At 54.1% G+C, this 21,131-nt stretch overlaps 1 protein-coding gene across 1 annotated transcript in view; it reads left to right on the forward strand.

Moving 5' to 3' along the window:
- Nucleotides 1-901: 901 nt before the first annotated feature.
- The window catches only part of LOC309794544 (BRD4-interacting chromatin-remodeling complex-associated protein-like), a 56,646-nt gene continuing 36,416 nt past the window's right edge, over nt 902-21,131 (forward strand). Inside the window, exon 1 of the mRNA XM_082606176.1 lies at nt 902-1,049. The gene's annotated coding sequence lies outside the window, so the exon portion shown is untranslated. The remainder of the gene's footprint in view (nt 1,050-21,131) is intronic.

Raw genomic sequence — 21,131 nt, forward strand, 5'->3', positions numbered from 1 at the left:
CAGCAAGCGTTCCCTGAACGAACGCGCTAATCGAAGTGTCACGCCCGCAAGGCGTACACGGCCCCGCGGGGCGGAAACAGACCCAACACCACCGAGGCGTCCCGGGGCTTCTGGGAGTCCCATCTGCGCGGCCCCAGAGGCCTCGAGGAGGCTCTAAGACAGGTCGGACCCACGTCCCCGGCGCCCTCCCCGGGGCGTAGCAGCTCAAAAGACCGACTGAGGTGAGTGAGCGAGCCGCGTTCGGAGTCCCGGCCAGTAGCCCCAAAGCACCCCCCGCCCCCGCGCCTTCCACCCTTTTGGCTCCGACTCCCGGCTCCTTCGCGATTCCACCTGCGGGGCCTCCCCTCTCCTCCAGCCGCGACTCTCGCTACCTTTTCGAACCTTCGGCGCTCCCCCTGGTCGCGTCCTCCCGCCCGCTCCCCAGACGGGCTGGGCGCCCGGGATACGGGAGGGCGAATCCCTTTAGCCTTTCCCCCTAATCCGGAGCATCGCTCGACGCAGTCGGCAGACTCCACAGTAGCCTGGGAAGGCACGCCCCCGAACCCCCGGGACTAGGGCTGGGGAGGGGGCGGTGCCGGAGCGGAGGTCACCCTCCCGGGGCGTTCGTAGCCTCCCATTCGTTCGCGGGCCCGCAGCTCGAAGCCCAGAGCCGAAGCTGGTTTGCTGAGTCGCGGGGCGGGGCCTCCCCCAAGCCCGTCCCTCGGCGAGGGCGGAGGGAGGAGGAGGAGGAGGAGGAGGAGGAAAGGGGGGGAGGAGCACAAAACCTGCAAGGTTTTTTTTTTCTTTTGCACGTAATTAAAAAATATTTTTCTTTTTTTTTTTTTTTTTTGCAAACCCGAGGGGTCCCGCCCGGAGCGGGCGCCTGTCCGGGGCGCCCGGTCCGCGGCGCGGGGAGGCGGCAGGGGCCTGGCGGAGGCTGCCGGGCGGCCGCCATGCGATCAGGCAGTGCGCTGACCGGCCCGGCCGTTCGGCCCCTTCTGGGTCCTCCCTTTGCAGCCCGTGCGGGGCCGTCTCGGAGAGCCCGCGTCGACGGCTGCTCAAACATCAGGGTGAGTTTCTCGCAATGTAGCAATTTCTCTTTAAATCTCTTAACTCTCTCTATCTGCGAGTCGGGGCTGTGACAGGGCGCAAAAGCGAGGGGGGAGTGGGGGTTGGCGGCGAGGAGCCGCAGCCGGGGCCGAACCCACTCCCCCGACACTCACACACTTAGCCCCCCAACCGGGGCGCATCGCCCGCTGCCTCTTTTTCTGTTCGGCGCCCACCACCCCCGGCAGCCCCCCCTCACCCCCCGCGTCTCTCCATCACCGCCGCCCCGATTCTGCGGGGACCCCCCCACCCACCCACCCCGGGCTCCCCTGCCCAAACCCGGCGCCCGGTGCCTCCCCGGCCCTCCCGCCGGCTGCCGGGGATACAATGGAGCGGCGGAAAAACGAGACCTAACGTCCCACGGGGGGAGGGGTGGGGAGACCCCCTCCCCCGGGCGGGGGGGCCTCCCCTCCCCTCCCCTCCCCTCCCCTCCCCTCCCCTCGCCCTGCTCCCTGCCTTTTGGGGAAGAAGAGGGCAATGGGGCAGCGGATGGTGGTTTCCCGGCTGGAGCTGGCGAGCCTTCCTCTCCCCCTCTCGCCCGTCCCCTGCGCTCCCTTCTCAGATCCCTCCGGGGGTGCCGGAGAGAAACGGGGCCTCCGGCCTGCTGGGGAGGGATGGATGCGGAAGGAAGCCACTGGGTCTCCTCCTCCCCACTGCCCCGAAACAATGAAAGGAGTTGACTTGGTCCCCCACCCCCCAGCAATGAAAGGAGTTGATCCCCGCCCCCGCTAGCTGGTTGTTCCCGGAGGGGGCCGCTACGGGGGGTGGGGGGAGAGGGAGGTGAGCCTTACCCCTGTCACCTGCGAGATTTGGGGCGGCCCCCCATCTCCACCCCCTCGGCCTAGCAATGGGAGGCACCAGGCCCAGCCCGGGCACCGCGCTCGGGTGTTGACCTTTAGCCAAAGACAGCCCTTTCCCTGTGGTGAGCCCGGACGAGCCGGGCCTGAGGCCTCTCCGGACCCCTGCGGAGGGCGGCCGGGCCGCGGGCCCCCGAGGGAGGGATGGAGCAGGAGGGCGGAGGGATGGAGCCATCTGGTTTTCCCATCCCTCGCTGCCCCTCGGCTGCTTCTCCGGCTCCTGTCACGGGCGGCCGCGGGGAGACCAGGGACCGCGGTCTGCCCAGGCCTTGGTCCGAGGCCAGCGGCGAGCGGGGCGAGCAGCCGCGGGCGGGCTCGGGAGGCAGCGGTGATTGGAAGGCACGGCGGCTCCTTCCTCTCCGCACGCCTTTGTTTTGCTTTGTGGTTCTGAGCAGCTGAACTTCCCGGGAGGTGGGGTCAGAGGCCGCTGTGTCAGCTCTCCCCGGAGGCCGGGGTGACAGGTCCCAGCCCTCTGGTGTACGCGGACCGGGGCTCCTGCCCGTGCTCGGCCTTCTGCCCGGACAGGCAGCCCCTTTTGTCACACAGCCCTCCGATAGTCTAGATCTGGGGATGTATTGAGGGTTTGCTTTTCCCTCACACCTCCTTTCCCAGGGCGCTTGTCGGGGAAACAGTTTTTAGAAACACCCCCAGACTTCACGGCCTGAGATTTCTGAGAAGTGCTCTGTGCTTTCACACCTCTCCCCTCGCCTGGGGTGGGGATGGGGGCCTCAGTCAACGCCGACCTGCTAGGGTGGTGGGAGAACAGGGGAGGAGGACAGCTGAGGAGTCACCCCCTTCCCATGTGCCAGCGTCCAGTGAGACTTAAGGGGTGTGCTTAGCTACAGCCCCCCTCCCCCAGAGCTCCCCCAGTCCTGGAAGGTGGAAATAACATCTCCTACCCAGAGAGCATTAGGGATTGGCTACTGTTAGGTGCGCTACCCACTGGCCCCCACCCGAGGAGGAAGTTGGGTCAGTTATGTGATTCCCATTTTGCAGACAAGCTAATGGAGGCTCAGAGAAGCTAAGTGACTTGCCCGGGGTCACACAGCCCCAATCTGTAACCGTCTCAAGTTTTTCCAACTCAGCTCAAAACTCTTAGGTTCTCCTGTACCCCTCTTTGGCAATTTGTCCCTGTGACTTCAGTTGAGTCTCAAATGTAGATAATACCAGGAAGGAGCCGCCGAATCCCCCCCACCCCCCAGCCCCCCCGAGTGATCGTTTGGGGAAGGAGTAAGGAGCATCTGGAAGCTGGGCTGAGGGCAGGATGCTTTCACCTGTGGCTGGAGCAGAGCGTTTGCCTGCAGGAGCTGAGGATTGGAGGTGTGGAGTCAGGAGAAGGGGGGCCCCAGGCCTCGCTGTCTGGGGTTTGGGGGGCACTTGGTCGGTGGCCCCTCTGTCATCCTCTTCCTCTTCCATCTGAGCTGGGACTCAGCCCCGCTGGGAGGGAATCTGAGCTGCCAGGGACCTTCGTCGTCGCTCTGCCCTGTGACCCTCCGTGGCGCCGTGATGTAGCTGGCAGAGAACTCCCCTGTCCGTTCTCCCCTGGGCCTGGGTGGCAGACTCCCTGTCCCACTCTGTAACCTCAGGCACTAGATTCAACTCACTAGTCCTCAGTTTCCTCATCTGCAGGTGGGGATCAGCAGAGCTTCCTTAACTGACCTTGCGGTGACTGAAAGTTTTATCCAAGCGTGTTATTTTTATTTCTCCTTCAGCATACGGGGATATGGCAGGCCTGTAGGGTGGGGAGGAAAGTTGGGTGCTGGGTATTTTAGGGTGAATGGCAAAAGGCATCTGCCTTGGAGGAATTCCCTGTGGTGGTGGGTGAGGGCAGGCAGTAAGTAAGGAGTTCCGCTTTGGTGACCCTCCATCTCCAGCTCTCTGGGACCCCACCCCTTCAGCACTTACTGGTGCCAAATACACATTTGGTGGCGGGGGGGGGGGGGGGGTGGGGGGGAGGAGGAGGAAGGGCTGGGGAGGGCCCAGCTTACCCAGTGAGGGGGGCAATACGGGCGATCTTGTTATTTTACAGATGAGGAAACTGAGTCCAGCGGAAACCTGTTCCATGGCTGAGAGGGGACTCCAGCCCAGACTTCAGGGACCGGGGTGTGATTGGAGAGAAGCTGACACTTTGAGGGACACCCTGCAAATACCTTCCTGAGGTGACAGGCATCATAAGTAATCATAATTCCTGTGGGGTGGGGGCAGGAGGGGAGGGGCTGTAGGTCTCTCTAGGGTGAGTGCTTCCTGAAAGTTGGAACTGATTTTGGGGGGGCAGGGTGGCAGTGGAAAAGGGGGGAAATGTGAGGCCCAAGAGTGACAGGCCTATGCTCCGCCCCCCTTTTTTGCCCGCTTCCTTCCCAGAGGCCTCAGGGGCCTTCCCCAACCTTCCCTGGGGATGTGGGGTCTTGCCCCTCTCCCCTCTGAGAGGCTGTGAAAGGGTCCAGGGGTCAGCACCAAGGCTAGGGGGCCTGGCAGGAGGGTCCTGGGGTGTGGTGTGGGTACCCCGGGGTCCTGGGGGGGTCACCTTTGAGCCCCAGGCCCAGCCGCCCTCAGAGTTCCTGCCTGCTCTCCCAGCTCTCCCCCGTGGCTGTCTTGATTCCTGGTCTCAAGAATGCGGAGGGCTGCTGGTGGGGGGAAGTTAATTGGAAACAGGAGAACATGGCATTCCTTTCTAGCTGGCCTGGGCCTGGAAAGCAGTGAGGGGCTGCCTTTCTCCCTCTCCCGCCCTGCAGGGGAGAGGTGGGGGGGGAGCATGGTTCTCTCACCTCTGTCTCTTCGGGGTCTTTCCCCCACCAGGCTCCCTGACTCTTAGTGGAAACAGCAAGTTGCCTGTTTTACGTCCATGATGTAAAATGCTCTCCCACCAATCAGAATGACTTGCCCCCCTTTTTCACCAGGTCATATCCAAGTTTGTCCCCACTCTCTGAGGGCGGAGGGCCCGTCTCAGTTGGCTCCCCAGCGTAGGCTGTGTCACACTAGAGACACATGGGAAATGTTTGGTTGACTGGTCCCCAAGGATTCCCTCCTCCTTCCTTCCCTAGACTTCTCCCCTGCCTGGGGTACCACCAATAGAGTTTTATCCCGATTGACTGAAGCCTTTGTGTCTCAGTGGCATGTAAGATCCCCCAACGGGAAAAGAGAAGGTTTTCTAAGACATTTCTCGTTTGGCGACAGTTTTGTGTCCTGAGTTTGCAGGTATTCATGGTGGCGGGGGATCTGTTGGCAGGAGAAGCTGGAGAGAGGGCCTGTCTGTCTGTAATTGTTCCCGATTAAACTTCCTGAGGGCCTACTGTGTGCCACGGACCTGGGGCCCAGTTATGATACTGGGACCCGATCCGGGAGAAGGCTCGAGAGAAGTGTTGTCTTCAAGGCTGCTGGGGGACTTTGATGCCTTCTGTCTGGGTGGTTTGCAAAGGCTCCAAGGGGGAAGCAGCTTCTTTCTCTCTTTCTCTTTTTTTCTAAGTGATACATCCACATGGGACAAATTCAAAACCTCAAACATAGTAAGTCTCCCCCTTTACCCTCCGGGGCATCCCTGGTCCCCCAACTCGCCTCCCCAGAGCACCGCCTCAATCCTGATGTTCTGTGTGCACACATTTATATACCTGTGTATGTCTTAAAAAATATTTATTTTGCACAGATGGTAGCCCCCTCTTCCCGTCGTTGTGCACGTTGCTTTTTTCACTTCATCTCCCTGGGAGATGTGCACAATACATGGAGGCGTTTCTTTGGCTTTTTCTCAGGTGCATTGTATTCCTCAGTGTGGGCAAATCCTCCTTGACTCAACACGGATATGGAGGTGTTCCCTAAAGTTTCAGCGTGCAGAGCCAGAGGGCATGCATCCATCTGTCTTACTGGGAAGTGGGTATGCCAGCGGGGTGAACTCCTGGAGGCGGGATTGCTGGGTCAAGAGCCTGTGGTTTGTCATTCGGTCACTCTTGGGAGGCACCTGTGGAGCTGTATCTTGAAGGAAATCGTTTCCCCTCCTGTTCAAGTCATCCCACCCATCCATCCATTGTCTTTGCCTCTTGTGACCTCCTTGCCCCTTCCTTCCTGCCTGTGGCCTGCACCCTGTGCTTGCCACTTGGTGTAGAGGTCAAGGGTGGGGGCTCTGTTGATTCGAATCCCAGCTCTGCCGCTTGCTGGCTGAATGGATGCAGGCAGGGGGCTTGCTGGCTCTGGGCCTGAGTTGTCCCCTCTGTTAAATGGGTTCACCTCAGTACCTACTTTTGGAAAGGTTGTGAGGATTAAATAATACCCATCAAGGTGCATGGGTAGCCTAGCTGAGTCATTCGGTGGAGGTGTCATCTGTCATTCTATGGCAGTTCTGTCTCCTGAGGTGAGGAGCCCCTTAATTCTGGGCTGTGAGCCCCCTTACTGGCAGGCAGGGGAGGGAATGCTGGCTTTTGCACTTACCTGCAGCGTGACCTTGGGCAAGCGATCCTTTTCTGGGTCTCGATTTCCTTGTCTGTAAAATGGGCCCATGATGGCTCCCTGGCAGGTGGGCTGTGAGGGCCGAAGGAGGCACCGCCCTCCCCAGCCGGGCGTGCAGTAGCTGTTCGGGAAGGAGCATCTGATGTTGCTGTTATTTTCACTATGGTTACTGTTCTCCTGTGGGTCCCACGCTGACTTCGCCACTCTGAAAGCTCTCCATTGTCTTCCTGAAAGGCACATAGGGAACACTGTTGGCATTCTAAACCGCACAGCAGCGGAGGGCACAGGGCAGGCTGCTGCGGCGGCATGGCCCTGGGGACAGACGGGGCTGTCCTGCTCTGGGTCTCGCTTTCCTCATCTGGAAGAACGGCTGTGATGGGAGACCTACCTGTGTGCTCACGGATGTTCAGTGCTTAACACAGTGCCTGACATGTCACAAGTGCTCAGAAAATGTCCGTGGCTGTGATGGTGGTGGTGGTGGTGGTGGTGATGGTGTTGGTGGTGATGATGGTCATGATGGTGGTGATGATGATGATGATGATGATGGAGAGAAATCTCCTGTGGAATTAGATACCTGCGTCCTTGCCTCCTTCCCCTAAAACCCTGGGCAGTCAACGTTGGCATTTTAATCAGAGGGAAGGTTCCAAGGCAATCAAATACCCTTTGGGCCTCAGTTTCCTCATCTGTAACAGAACTCATGGGGTCTTTGTGAAGCTTAAATGAGTGAAGATGTAGAAAGCTTTTAAGACAGGCCCCGGCTTGCAGGAGTGCGGTGAAAATTCACTTTGCTTGTTATTAGTTAAATTTTTTATCATGGAAATTTTAAAGTACCTACCAAGAGTTGAGAGAATAAAATAATCAACCCCTGTGTACCCATCGCCAGCTTCACCAATTTTCCGCTGATCCCTCCTCCCGCCCCCCCCCCACCCCCGCGCCACCCTGCACTTTCTTTTCCCTTTTCTGCTGGAGTACATTTAAGCAAATTCCAGATAGCATATCAGTTCAATTGTATCATTATCGTTACTAATGGTGTTATTATTTTTGGTATCCAGAATCTGTTTCATCACCTCCGGGTTCTATCCTGTTCTGTGCTGGAAGAGACATTAGGCCCATTTCATAGATTGGGGAAATCGAGGCTGCAGGCCGTAAACTTTGGTCAGGTTGTCCTTGATCTGTGTTCCCATCCTGTCTTGGCCAGCCCAGGCTTTGCACCTTGGTGGCTGTTTCTGATCACACGGGCTTGGGGATTTATGCCTGGATGTGGGTTCTGATATTCTGTGCAGAAATCACAGTCAGAGAAGGTGGGCCAGTGGCAGGGGGATGGACAGATGACCCCGGCAGTGAGGGGTTACTGGGTCAGCCGCCCGGGTTCGAGTCCTCTTTCTGCCGCTTCTAACCTTGTGACTTGGGGGCAAGTTACTTCCTTTCTCTAATTCCAGATTAGAGAACCAGAAGTACAGGAATAATAAATCGATGCTTCTTTCAAGAGCTTTTGCATCAGTTAAATCAGGTCCTGAGTGGAAAAGTGTTTTGCAAGTGCCTGGCTCAGAGTAAGCGCTCTGCAGAAGGTAGCAGTCACCATTGTCACTGTAGTTAGTTATCACTTCCGTGGAGGCTGTAACCAAACGCTCCTTCCAGGGGTAAGAGGGTCAGAGGAAGGGTTATATCCCTGGAGCCCCTGACCAGGCCTGGCTGCCTTAATCCCCCGCTTTTGCTCACTCCATCCTCTATAATTCTCCTTCAAAGTGTTTCTTGTCCTTCGAGGGGCTGGAGGGGGCTGTTGGCTTCTAGGTAACCACCCCCCCCAGCCTCCTGTGTCCCCTATGTCCCATCCTGGCAGTCTTGGGTGCAGAGTGAGGGAGGACCATCTCTATGGCTGTGGGACCCTCGTTAATGACCCCTGGGGCCCTGGAGGGAGCCCCGGTGGCCTCCGCAGCTTGGAGGTGAAGGGCGGTCCATTCCTCCAGGGCACCTGCAGATCGAAGGTGCCTGGAGCCCCCTTTCCAGAGGATGGATGCCGCCCTGCCTCTCGTCCAATATGTGGTACTGGGCAGGCTGTTGCTCGCAGATGCTCACGGGATGATTGTGGCGGGTGGCTAGATTGTAACCTCCCTCCTGTCCTTCAAGGCACCTCACCCATCTTCGAACACCAAGCCCTCCAGGCTAGGTGACGGGGGCCCCCGGAAGAGTTTTCAGCTCTTTACCCTCTCAGGCCAGGCTCCCCTCGGCCTAGCAGGCCCTGGCCACGGTGGCCTCACTTCTCTCCCCAGAACATGCCCAGTGCCCTCCCGCTTTTGTGGACATGCATCCCCGGTTTTTTTGTTTTTGTTTTTTGGTTTTTGGTTTTTTTTGGCGGTACATGGGCCTCTCACTGCTGCGGCCTCTCCCGTTGCGGAGCACAGGCTCCGGACGCGCCGGCTCAGCGGCCATGGCTCACAGGCCCAGGCGCTCCGTGGCACATGGGATCCTCCCGGACCGAGGCACGAACCCGCATCCCCTGCATCGGCAGGCAGACTCTCAACCACTGTGCCACCAGGGAAGCCCCCATGCATCCCCTTTCACAGAAAGTTTTGTGTGTGTGTGTGTATGTGTGTATGTATTTCTCCCCCAACCTCTCATTGAGTGTAATTGGCATACAATGAAATACACAGATTAAGGGTGCTTCTCCATGAGTGTTGCCAAACCATAGCAGCGTGTGTAATCCACACCCCATCGAGATCCAGAGCGTTCGCATCGCAGCCAAAAAGTTCCTTTGTGCCCCTTCACCGTCAACACCCCCTCCCAGAGCAGCGGGTCACTGGCCCGCTGCTCGTTTATCCTGTTGTGGATCTGCCTTGCCTCTTCTTGAATCTCGCAGACGTGTGTGGTCCTTTGGGTTGAGCACCTCAGCTCAGCATCACTGTTTTGAGATTTAGCCTTTTTATCACTGAGCAGGAGTCCTTGGGAAGGCTTTACCTCCTTTCTCTCGGGAGAGAGAAATCTGCCCCCCCGCCCCCCTTGAAGTCTCATCATCCCATTTGTCCCTCCCCTGGGTGCCCTTCCCAGCCTCAGCCTCCGGCCTAGGGACGCTCTCCCATTTCACTGCTCCACCCCTCGTAGCCCCATTGGGATGTAGGTGTCCCGTGAGTTTTTCTTCAGGCCTGGCTTTCTCACTAGATTCTATAAACTACAGAAGGAGGGAAATGATGTGCCCCGTGTTCTCAGCTCTTGGTGTGCAGTAGGAATCGTGTAATGTTTGTTGCCTGACTCACTGACTGACTGAAGGATGGACATGTCACAGGCATGGAGAAAGGGAGCAGAGAGCCTGTGCTTGTGGTCGCTATTCTGTTTCTTAAAAAGTGTGACCCACCTGCTTCCAAAGCACCAAAAATGCCAATCTCGGGGTGCCACGCATCTCCTGGGAGTCCTGGTGGGTAGGGCCCGAGAGGCCCCCAGCCAGGCTCAGCTGCCTTCATTGCCCGCCCCCCCCCGGGCCCATCCCCCCACCACTTTTATGAAGCCCGACCCCTGAGTGGCTCCTTGGCTCAGGAAGCCCAGCCCTCAAAGCTGCAGGGCTCTGCCTGCAGTGGCAAAGCTCCACCGGCAGGCCCCTCACCCAGGACAGGCAGCCATGGGTCTCCCAACTGCACTTGACACTTGGTCCATGGACATTGCCCATCCTGCCCTAGCCACCTCCCCACTGCCCAGTACTCGCTCCCTCAGTGTCTTCAGAGACGGAGTGAATCAGGGCCCATGGGACAGGTCAGGACTGCCCACTGCTCAGCAGGGAGACTGAGGCTGGAGGGGGGCGCTCAGGTGCTGCCCTCCTCAGTTCAGCCAGGACTGGAAGCCACACGTGCTGTGTTCACACAAGCCATTTGCTGTAAGTTACGCCTCCTTTTACAGAGATGCTAAAATGGGCAAAGACTCAGGTCTCGAAGTTGATAAAAATGTCCGGGAAACTTCTGCTCCGTCTTTGCCTCTGGTTTCTGTGGCCCTTCCGGGCTGCCTGTGCTTTGCCACCTAAAGTCTCAAAGCTGTTCCGTGAGGAGCTGTTTTCCTTTGTCAGATTTCTGTCTCCTTAGCTGGACCAGCAGAATTCCCTGACATCTGCCCAGCCCTTGCCCGTCCCCGAGCCCGTCCCCCTTCCACAGTCCTATTTTTTCTTTGCGACCTTTAAGGGGCAGGGAGTCGTGTGTGCATTGGTCACAGGGGACACTGAGCCAACTTCTGGGCCTGAAGAGCCCCCGGCCAGACTCTGTAGCAGAATAGGGAGATTTATTTAAGGGAGTTCCTAACAGAAGTCTGCTTTAAGCAAATGAACAGTAAACTATATATACCCACACATATACATTAATATATGTTACATATTATTATACTTTATGTAATAATTTAGTGGTAAATTTAAACTTAGCAGTATAATAGGCATGTAGTAAATGTATATATTATATACACATATATGCAAGTGCATATGTGTATATATATATATCTATATATATCTATCTGTATAAGATTCCCTTGTATTCTCATTTCCTTCCCTGGCCCAGTGCCCTGGCAAATTGTTCTGTGCCCTGGCAAATTGTTTGCTTTGTGTGGTGGATTTTTGCTTTCTACAGAGGATCCTGCTGTATTTCTCTTTCTGAGTCTTTGTCGCCCAACACCCACTCTCAGGCCTCCTGTGTTGCTACTTGTGCATCTTGTCTGTTGCTTCTCCTGGCTGTGGGACTCCGTGCGGTGCAGTTTTCATGGTTTGCTTAGAATTTTCCCAAGGGCCAGACCCCTGGGTTGCCTTCCTTTCCCAGTTACAGTGGGAGGTGAAGTGCCTTGTCCAAGGTTACACAGCTAGCTGCTGGCAGAGCAGGGATGTGAATCCAGGCGCATTGTACTGGTTAATTCAGACCCACATAGCAGGCCTCCCTTGTGCCGGGCCTCAGAGCTCTGCACTCGGGACAGGGGAGGGGGGTAAACCCAAAACACACCCATCCTCCCTGCAAGGTGAGATCAGTGTCTCAGGAGTGTCAGCCGGGCTGGTGAAGGCCAGGAGGAGGCATTGCTTGTGGGGTATGTTGGTGCATCAGGGCAGGCTTCCTGGAGGAGAGGGCTTCTGGGGGCAGGCTTTGGGCTCCATGCCATTTCTAGCAGAGAGAAACCTGGGATGCTTTGCACAAAGGCCAGTTGAAGCTTCACGGGGAAAGAGGACCCAGGACACTGGGGCTGAGATCTGGGGTGCTTTGGTTTTGTTGATGGGAGGTAAGGGAAGGAGGGAGTCCAGGATGATCCAAAGTCACTGGCCTGAGCAACTGAGTGGATGCAGGTGCCCTTTCTTGAGATGCTGTAGTGGTGTCTATAGTTTGGGGAACACAAACCCCAGAGAGTAAAGCTCCAGCACCCTCTCGGCTGGTGGTGAGGTGCAGACGGAATGAATGAATGAACTGGAGGCATCATGAGTGAGAGACGGTGACATGGAGTGATCACTGAAGTCCCAGGGATGGGGATGATTCCCCAGGGAGAGGACAGGAGAGGGTGGAGAGTCAGCTTAGGCGGGCCACCCACGTGTAGGGAGGGGTGGGAGCTTCTTTGGCCAAAACAGAGAAAGGGAGGAGGAGCAGGATAAGGCAGGATCAGCTTCTCAGGAACAAAGGGGGAGAGTTTTTAGAAAGGTTTAACTTCCATGGACCTGAGGACAGGCTTCCTGGGTTGGATGAGGCTGTTGTGGAAGCAAAGGTTTCCTGGGTTTGATGGGTATGTAGGGGCAGAAGCCAGACTGGAATATGGTGAGGAGTCATGAGAGAAGGATGGCTTCGTGGATGGATGGATGGATGGATGGATGGATGGACGGATGGACGGACGGAAGGCAGGCAGATGGAGCTCTTGGCAGCCAGAGATTGGAAAAAAAAATCCTGCTACCCTTTATGGCTCCCTAGTGCCCTCAGGTGAAAGTCTAATCTCACCTCCCTCCACAGAGCCCCATTAGTCTGGCCTGGGCTTATCTCCCTGACCTCATCTCCTGCCCTTTCACCTTGCTTTCTTCCCACACCCAGCTTGTTCCTGCCTCCCCACCTTTGCCCTTGCCTCTACTTGCCATGACCTTCTCCCATTCCTTCCTGTCTCTGGGCTCCTCGTCCTGTCCTGCAGGCCTCTGCTTAAATACCGCCTCCTCTGGGAAGCCTTCCTTGACGCCCCTGTCCAACTTTCTCCATGTCATGCGGTTTGCTTCTGTGTGAGGATTCATCCCCCGGACCTGACTGGGAATGCGTCCAGACTCAGTATTCACTGCATGAGTGAGGGACCAGGCTTAGAGAGTTTTAGGATCTGAGCAGGCTTAGAGAAAAGGAAAGGAGCAAAGGAAGATTCTAGAAGAAGAGGGAGGAAGGGGGGTGGTGGGTTGGGCTCAAGAGTGAAGCTTCCTTACAGGTCAGGAGGTGAGGAAGAGAGGGGTGTGAAGGCAGAAGAAAGATGTTTGTGCAGTTGGGAAGGAGTTCAGGAGGCCAGTGCAAAGCTGCTTGGAGACAGGAGGGGGTGGCAGGAGGTGGGGGGCGGGAGCGGGGGAGGCCGGTGGTATTGCCAGCTGTTGGGAGGGCGAGAGCTTTGGCCGTCCTGCCCCAGCTGGGAGAGGCAGCCGCCTTTTATCTTTTCCAGGACAAGGTCTTAAGAGCACGAGGTGGTCCTTAGTTGGGGGGAAGGAGGGCTCAGGTCCTTTGGGGAACCTGCTCGGAGGCCTCCGACCTTTCCCCCAGAGAAACGCATGCTTGACTCTACATCGCAACCTTTGGCGGAGGATTTCAGGGGTGTTGTGGATCCAGTTAGGAGCTTTCCACAGCTCATGACCGTAGCAACAATAATAATAACAGCCCACACGGCCATGGGCACCAGTCTAGGGCCCTCACAAGTCCTGACTCAGTTACTCACGTTAGGACCTTAGGAGGTAGGTGCAGTGAGCATCCCCATTTTACAGATGAGGAAACTGAGGCACTGGGCGGTTAAGTGACTTGCCCAGAGTCACACATCTGCTAAAGGGTATACTGGGGATCCCCCACCCCACCCTGGGGGTCGCAGTCTGGCCCCAAAGCCCAGGCTTTTAGCCATAAAGCCTCACTGTTTGCTTGTTACAGGGACCAGGACTGAAAGCCCACAGTCAGGAAGTTGCCTTTGCCCCGCCCCCCTCCACTCCGCTTTTTGCCCTGGGATCCAGCTTGGGTCTCAGCTTAGCCAGTGGAGGCCCCGGCTCAGCAGGGTGCCGTCCCACCCTCCTCTTTCCCTTTTTACCCTCGGTGGTGTCTTCATTAACATAACTGTGGCGCCCCCAGCTTCCTCGGATGTGTTTGTGAGTTTGTGAGGGAACCCCGGTGGGTGACTGACAGGGAGACCTGCAAGGAAGGGGTCAGGACCCCGGAGGCAGATCTGGCCTGGAGGCAGCTGCGGGACTTGGAGCAGGGGCCCACCACCTCTCGCAGCCTCAGTTTCCCCATCAGCGAGGGGGGGGGGCCTGATGCCTTCCTCTCGGAGGTTTCATAGATGACGTCACATGTCAACAGATGTGCTGCAAATTTATGGCAGTAAGCAGCTTCCGAGGTGTGTCAACATTCAGAATATTTCAGACCACAGCGCAGGCTGCAGTGAGGTGGAACAGCCCTCAGCCAGGCAGGGCAGCTCCCCTTCCCCAAATAGGCTAAAGATTTCTGCAGCAAATACTATTCCTGCTGCTAATATATCTGTGGCTGTTCTACACTAAGAAGGATACATAAGGATAGTCATTGCAGGTTAGCTTTTGCCCCACAGTGAGTAAAGGGGAAAACAAAGGGATGGTTTTTAGAGATTTTTGGAGGTTGGAATTGCAGATATGGGGTTGTAGATCGAGATGATCTGGGACATGGTGGGATGTCTGTGGCGTTTCATTGAGATAAGGTACCACCACCTGGCACTTAATAAGCCCGTTGTAAGTGCTGGCTGCTATTATTATCACTGACCAGCCTTTAGTCTGTACCTACTAAGTCTGTGCAGACGGATTGGGCTGTGTTGCAGATCAACAGTTTCTCAAACTTGAACGTGCACACGAATCCCTTGGGGAGCCTGTTCAAATGCGGGGTCTGATTCAGCGGGTCTGTGGCAGGCGTGAGACTCTGCATTTCTAGCAGGCTCCCAGGGGACACTGAGGCCGCTCCTTTGAGTAGCAAGGGGTAGAGTGGTTTCCGGACGATTTCCGAGTTGCTTCAAGGGCCCTGCACTGGATGCGGAGGCTAAGATCAGGTTCCTTAACTCTTTGGGGTTTGCCAGTTTGAGGGCAGATCTGTATGAATTAATTCGACACGGAAAAAAGTCATATATAACACTATGAAAGTCTTTTCACTGTCCCCTTGTCCTGCCCTCTCCAGAGGAGCCCTATGTGAGGAGTTTGGGTGCATTCTTTCTACCCCTCTATTCTGTGCATACATTTTTTTCCTCTTGCTCACACGTACCATATGAATTATTCTACAGCTTGCTTTTTAACTTGAACAAGTGTCTTAGAATTATTTCCATGGCAGCAATCTAGAGCTCCACTCTTTTTTTTTTAATTGAAGTATAGTTGATTTACAATGTTGTGTTAATTTCTGCTGTACAGCAAAGTGATTCAGTTATACATATATATTTACATTCTTTTTCATAGTCTTTTCCATTGTGGTTTATTACAGAATATTGAATACAGTTCCTTGTGCTATACAGTAGGACCTTGTTTTTTTTTTAATATTTAATTAATTAATTAATTAATTACTTTTTGGCTTTGTCGGGTCTTAGTTGTGGCACATGAGCTCTTCACTGTGGTGCATGGGCCTCTCTCTCCAGTTGTGGCACGTGGGCTCCAGAGCACGTGGGCTCAGTAGTTGCCGCGCACGCGGGCTTAGGTGTGGTGTGCGGGCTTAGTTGCCCCAAGGCATGTGGGATCCTAGCTCCCTGACCAGGGATCGAACCCACGTCCTCTGCACTGGACAGCAGATTCTTAACCACTGGACCACTAGGGAAGTCCCCAAGAGCTTGTTTTTTTTTTTGTTGTTGTTTTTGTTTGTTTGTTCATTTGTTTTTTAAGTTTTTTTTGTGTGTGTGGCTGCACTGTGCCGCACGTGGGATCTTAGTTCCCCAACCCGGGATCAAACCCACATCCCCTGCATTGGAAGCACAGAGTCTTAACCACTGGACCGCCAGGGAAGTCCCAGGACCTTGTTGTTTATCCATTCTGTATATAATAGTTTGCATCTGCTAATCCCAAACTCCCAATTCGTCCGTCCCCCACCCCTCCCCCCCAGAATCCGTTCTTTTAGCAAACTAAAGGAGGAGTAGTATTCCATAACTTATTTAACCTCTACTCTATGGATTTTTTTTTTTTTTGGTTCGAACTTTGACTGTGAGCCTATATATGTCTTTATATTTAAAGTGTGCTTACATTTAAAGTGTGTCTCTTGCAGACAGCAAATAGTCTATGTCCTTTTGATGATTGGAATGTCGAGACCAGTGCTGTCCAGTAAGAAAACCCTAGCCACTTATACGTTACTTAAAATTTTCTAGTAGCCACAGGAGAAAGAAATAGGGAAAATTAATGTGAATATATTTTATGCAACCTGTTATATACAGAATACTATTATTTCAACACGTAATCAGTCTAGAAGTCACTAATGAGATATTTTACAGTCTTTTTTATTGTGGTAAAATGCACGTGACCTAAAATTTCCCATTTTCACCATTCTTAAGTGCACAATTCAGTGGCATTATGTATATTTGCAATGTTGTGTAACCGTCACCACTCTCCATTTCCAGAACTTGTTCATCCTTGCATACAGAAACTCTGTGCCCCTTAAACAATAATTCCCCATCCCCCTCTCCCACCACCTACTGGTAACCTCCATTCTACTTTCTTTCTCTATGAATTTGACCACTTCTTCCTCATATAAGTGGAATCATACAGTATTTATCCTTCTGTGTCTGGCTTATTTCACTTACCGTAATGTCTTCAAGGATAGTCATCACATTCGTAGCATCTATCAGAATTTCCTTCCTTTTTAAGGCCGAATACTATTCCATTGTCTGAATAGCCCACACCGTGTTTATCCATCCAATAATAGACAGACACTTGGGTTATTTCCACCTTTTGGATATTGTGAATAGCGCTGCTATAAACATTGGCATACAAGAATCTGAGTCTGCCTTCAGTGCTTTTGGATATACACCTAGGAATGGAGTCGCTTGGTCATCTGGTAATTCTCTTTTTAACTTTTGTTTGTTTGTTTGTTTTGCGGTACACGGGCCTCTCACTGTTGTGGCCTCTCCGGTTGCGGAGCACAGGCTCCGGACGCGCAGACCCAGCGGCCATGGCTCACGGGCCCAGCTGCCCCGCGGCATGTGGGATCTTCCCGGACCGGGACGCAAACCCGTGTCTCCTGCATTGGCAGGCGGCTCTCAACCACTGCGCCACCAGGGAAGCCCTCTTTTTAACTTTTTGAGGAATCACTGTTGTCCACGGTGGCTGCACCATTTCACATTCCCACGAGTAATGCACAAGGGTTCCGATTTCTCCACATCCTCGCCAACACGTGTTGTACACTGTTTTCCGCCTTCCATCCCGCACTGAGTTTTTGAAATCCAGTGTGTGTTTTCCACTCAGAACATCTTATTGGACTAGCTCCGTTCCCAGGGCTGGGCAGTCACATGAGGCCTCTCTGAGTGGACGGTGCAGGGTTAGACCGTTCGTATTTGCCCTCATTACTGATGTGGCTGCATTGAAATCTTCTATCTTACTGTTCATTTTTGGTTTATCTCTGGTGTTCTTTGTTCCTTATTCTCTCGTTTCCTGCCTCCTTTAGATTAATTGAGTAATTTGGCCTTCCATCTTATCTCCATTAGGAGCTGATTCATGCTACCTCTTTACTACTCTGGAGTTTCCATTCTGCGTCTTTGACCAGGACCTGGGCTCTGCTCCTGAGTGAGATGGGAGCCATGGCAGGCTTTTGAGCAGGGGAGTGACCCGACCTGGCATTTTTGTATCCACATCTGCAGTTGCTTGTGCAGGAGCGTTTCTGCTGGCCAGATTCCTGGAAGAGGACTTGCTAAGGCCAAGGGAAGCGTGTGCTGAGGTTTGAGGAGGCCCTGGCAAATGGCATTCCAGAAAGGCCTCACTGTTCTCATCCCTTGCAAAGAGCAGCCAGAATTTACCGAGTGACTGCTTGGTGCCAGGCCCTAGAGATGCTGGCGAGAATCAGCCCAAGTCCTGCTGCTTAAATAACTCTTGGTCCTGGAAACGCAGGGCAGTCTCTGGAGTGGCCTCTGAGCTCAAAGGAAGGTGAAGCTTTCGGAGGAACCAAAAAAGGAGAGGCCAGAGGCTATTCTAGGTGGCAGAAGGAGGCCTGGCACAGCCCTGGTGTGAGCTCTGGCTGGACCAAGAAGTGGAGTGTATTGGCCTGGAGAGACTGCGTGTGTGGGCCCCCCATCCATGTGGGACATAGCGAGGTACAGCTAAGGAGTAAAATAATAGCACCTCCTCCTTGGGGCTTGTCTGGGAGGGTTCAGCAGGAAGCAGACAGCACACGGTTGTTGTTTGGCTAACTTATCCCCCCTGGGAGGGGATCAGTATCAGGGACGGGGCGGCCTGACCTAGGGACAGGCATGATCCATGCTTTGGACATGTTTAGGCCCTGTGGCAGATAGACTTGGACTTGGAGCCCCAGCTGTCTCCTTCTTCAGGCCAGCTGCGCCAGGCCTCTGTTAAAAGAGGATACATAACAGTAGAAGCTGCTTCTCAGGAGAGTGATGAGGGTCAGGCAATGAGACGGTCACCACATGGAGCGCAGGGGCCTCCTGGACCAGAGTAGGGTTCCATGAAGGTTAGCCACTATTATTATTATTGCTGCTGCTGCTGTTGTCATTGTTGTTGATTTAAGGCTTACAGGCGACAGCCAGATCCTTCCAGACCTGCCCCCCCAGGACTGAGACCCCTGGAGAAATGAGGTCGGTTGCTCAGGGTCAGGAAATCGCAGAGCAGGGATTTGAAGCCAGGTGTGTCTGACCTGAGCTCAGGGGCTCCCTGCTTCCAGGCCTTGGGGGAGCCTTGGGCTTAGCACAAAGACTCTTCCCTTCTTAGATCAACCAGCGAGCAAGGCGTGCTATCACAGTGACACCACCTCCATCAGTGATGATGAGGGCAGCTCGCCCGCTGTGACTCAACAGGCAGCAGGACCTGACCCGAAGCCAAGCTATTCGTAGTCTCTCTTTGCTCTCCATGTGAATATTCATACATTTGGCTGCAGAAATATTAGTGTTTGATTACTGGGTGGCGTCTCAGAGCTGGCTGTGGGTGTTCCGCCATAGACAGCTGCGCATCCCAGCACCTGGCAAAGTCTGGAAAAGAATCTGCTTTTCGGAAAGCATCTCCCCTCAAAGGTTTCGAATAAAGGCTCTTGGACCCCTTAGAATATATATTCTGTCTCGCGCTTGCCCACCCCCCAGGGTGCGTGTTGCCTGTACTGTTTGGCGACGTTGGATGGTGTTTACTATTCAGATTCCGCGCTCCTTGCTAGATGATGCGGAACAAGCAGCCGCATCGGGCCTTCATGGGCTCCAAAGGCGAGGAAGCCGGGTGGGTGGTAGGAGTGGGCAGGGAGGTTTCTGGAAGCCTGTTCCCTGAAAGCTGGGAGCCTGGAGGCTGTGTTGCGCTGTGACTGGTGATGAGGGAGGAAGGGGGAACGTGATGATGGGCCAGACTGGGGCCTGCCCTGTGACAGGATGCTCCTGCGCAGCTGGACACTGTGTCAAGGGAACCAAGAGAGAAGCCAGGCCCTAGAAATGGGCAGGAGTGGAATTAAGGGCAGATTTTATTCACTTTTGTCTCCAGCCCGTCCCGCTCTGCCGAGCCCTCCACTGGGTTGTCTCAGAGGCACCTCAAACTTAACACATCGGACCCCTCACCCCCACCCCCCAAGCAAACAAACAAAAGTAAAGCCTGCCCCCTCCAGTTTGTCACCATCTCGGTTCATCCTCCCAGTGGCCTGGGTCAGGTACTTTGGCATCATCCTTGACTCTTTTTTTTCCTCTCTCTTTTTAAATTTTATTGACTTATTTATTTATGGGTGCTGCTCAGCTTACGGGATCTTAGTTCCCCAACCTGGGATCAGACCCAGGCTGCAGCAGTGAAAACGCCAAGTCCTAAGCACTGGACCGCCAGGGAACTCCCGATTTTAATTTTTCTTATTGTGATAAACAACGCATGACATAAAACTTACCATCTTAAGCCCTTTTTAGTCACATTGCTGTGTGGATGCCCCTTATCCTTCTGTCTTCTGCACCCCGTCAGTCCAGCAGTGTAGCCTGTGAGCTCTGCTTGTGGAAGATCTCCACCGTCTGGCCTGTCTCCCCACCCCGGCTGCGCCCACCCCGGTCCAGCCACCATCACCTCCTGCCTGGACCATCTCAGTCTCCTCCTCCCGGGGCTCCCTCCATCCCCTGCCCCCCACCGGCTATTTCCCTCACTCAGCCAACCAGACCCTGTTGTAACCTGAGTCAGCTCAGGGCCCTTCTCTGCTCAGAGCCCTCCCGTGCTCGCCCAAGAACTCCGCTCACCAATGCACTAACCACTGGGTGAGTGTAAGTGTTAAAAAAAAACAAACAAACACACTGGATTTCAAAGACTTCGAAGGAAGGGGGAAAAAGTCAGTTCCCCATTAATACTATTTTTATGTTGATGACACGTTGAAATGATCGTGTTTGTATATATCATATTACATAAAATGTATTCTTGAAATTAACATACGTTAAATTCACCTCTTCTTTCCACTAGAAAATTTAGCATGACATATGTGGCTTGCATTGCCTTTCTGGGGGGCAGCACTGGTTTAGAAGGCACCTCCCCTATTGGGCTGTCGGAGGGGTGAATGAATGAACATACGTAAAGCTTTGAGGACAGTGCCTGATACGTCTAATGCAACATGTTAGCTGTTGCTTTTTTTTTTAAATAGATATTTAACTGCTAGGATATTTTTTTATTATTTTTTTATTTTATTCATTTATTTTTGGCTGTGTTGGGTCTTTGTTGCTGCGTGTGGGCTTTCTCTAGTTGCAGCGAGCGGGGGCCACTCTTTGTTGCGGTGCACAGGCTTCTCATTGCGGTGGCTTCTGCTGTGGAGCACGGGCTCTAGGCGCACGGGCTTCAGTAGTTGCGGCACACGGGCTCAGTAGTTGTGGCTTATGGGCTCTAGAGCACAGGCTCAGTAGTTGTGGCACACGGGCTTAGTTGCTCCGCGGCATGTGGGATCTTGCTGGACCAGGGCTCAAACCCGTGTCCCCTGCATTGGCAGGCGGATTCTTAACCACTGCGCCACTAGGGAAGTCCTGTTATTGCTTTTTAATTGTGGGAAAATGTGCATACCATAATAACATTGACCATTTTCACCATTTTTAAGTGTCCAGTTCAGTGGCACTAAGTACGTTTATGGTGTTGTGCAGCCATCATCTGTATCCATTTCCAGAACTTTTTCGTCATTCCAAACAGAAACTCAGTACCCATGGAACAATAACTCCCTGTTCTCCCCTCCCACCAGCCCCTCGTAACCTCTCATCTACTTTCTGTTTCCATGAATTTGCCTATTTTATGCACCTCATTTAAAAATTTTTTAAATTTTTTTAATCTTTTGGCTGCACCCTGCGGCATGTGGGATCTTAGCTTCCCGGCCAGGGATGGAACCCGTGCCCCCTGCAGTGGAAGCACAGAGTCTTATCCACTGGACCGCCAGGGAGGTCCCGTATGGTCTCATGTAAATA

The sequence above is a fragment of the Mesoplodon mirus genome, assembly GCF_964341445.2.
Source record: "Mesoplodon mirus genome assembly, chromosome: 19".
NCBI classification, from domain to species: Eukaryota; Metazoa; Chordata; class Mammalia; order Artiodactyla; family Ziphiidae; genus Mesoplodon; species Mesoplodon mirus.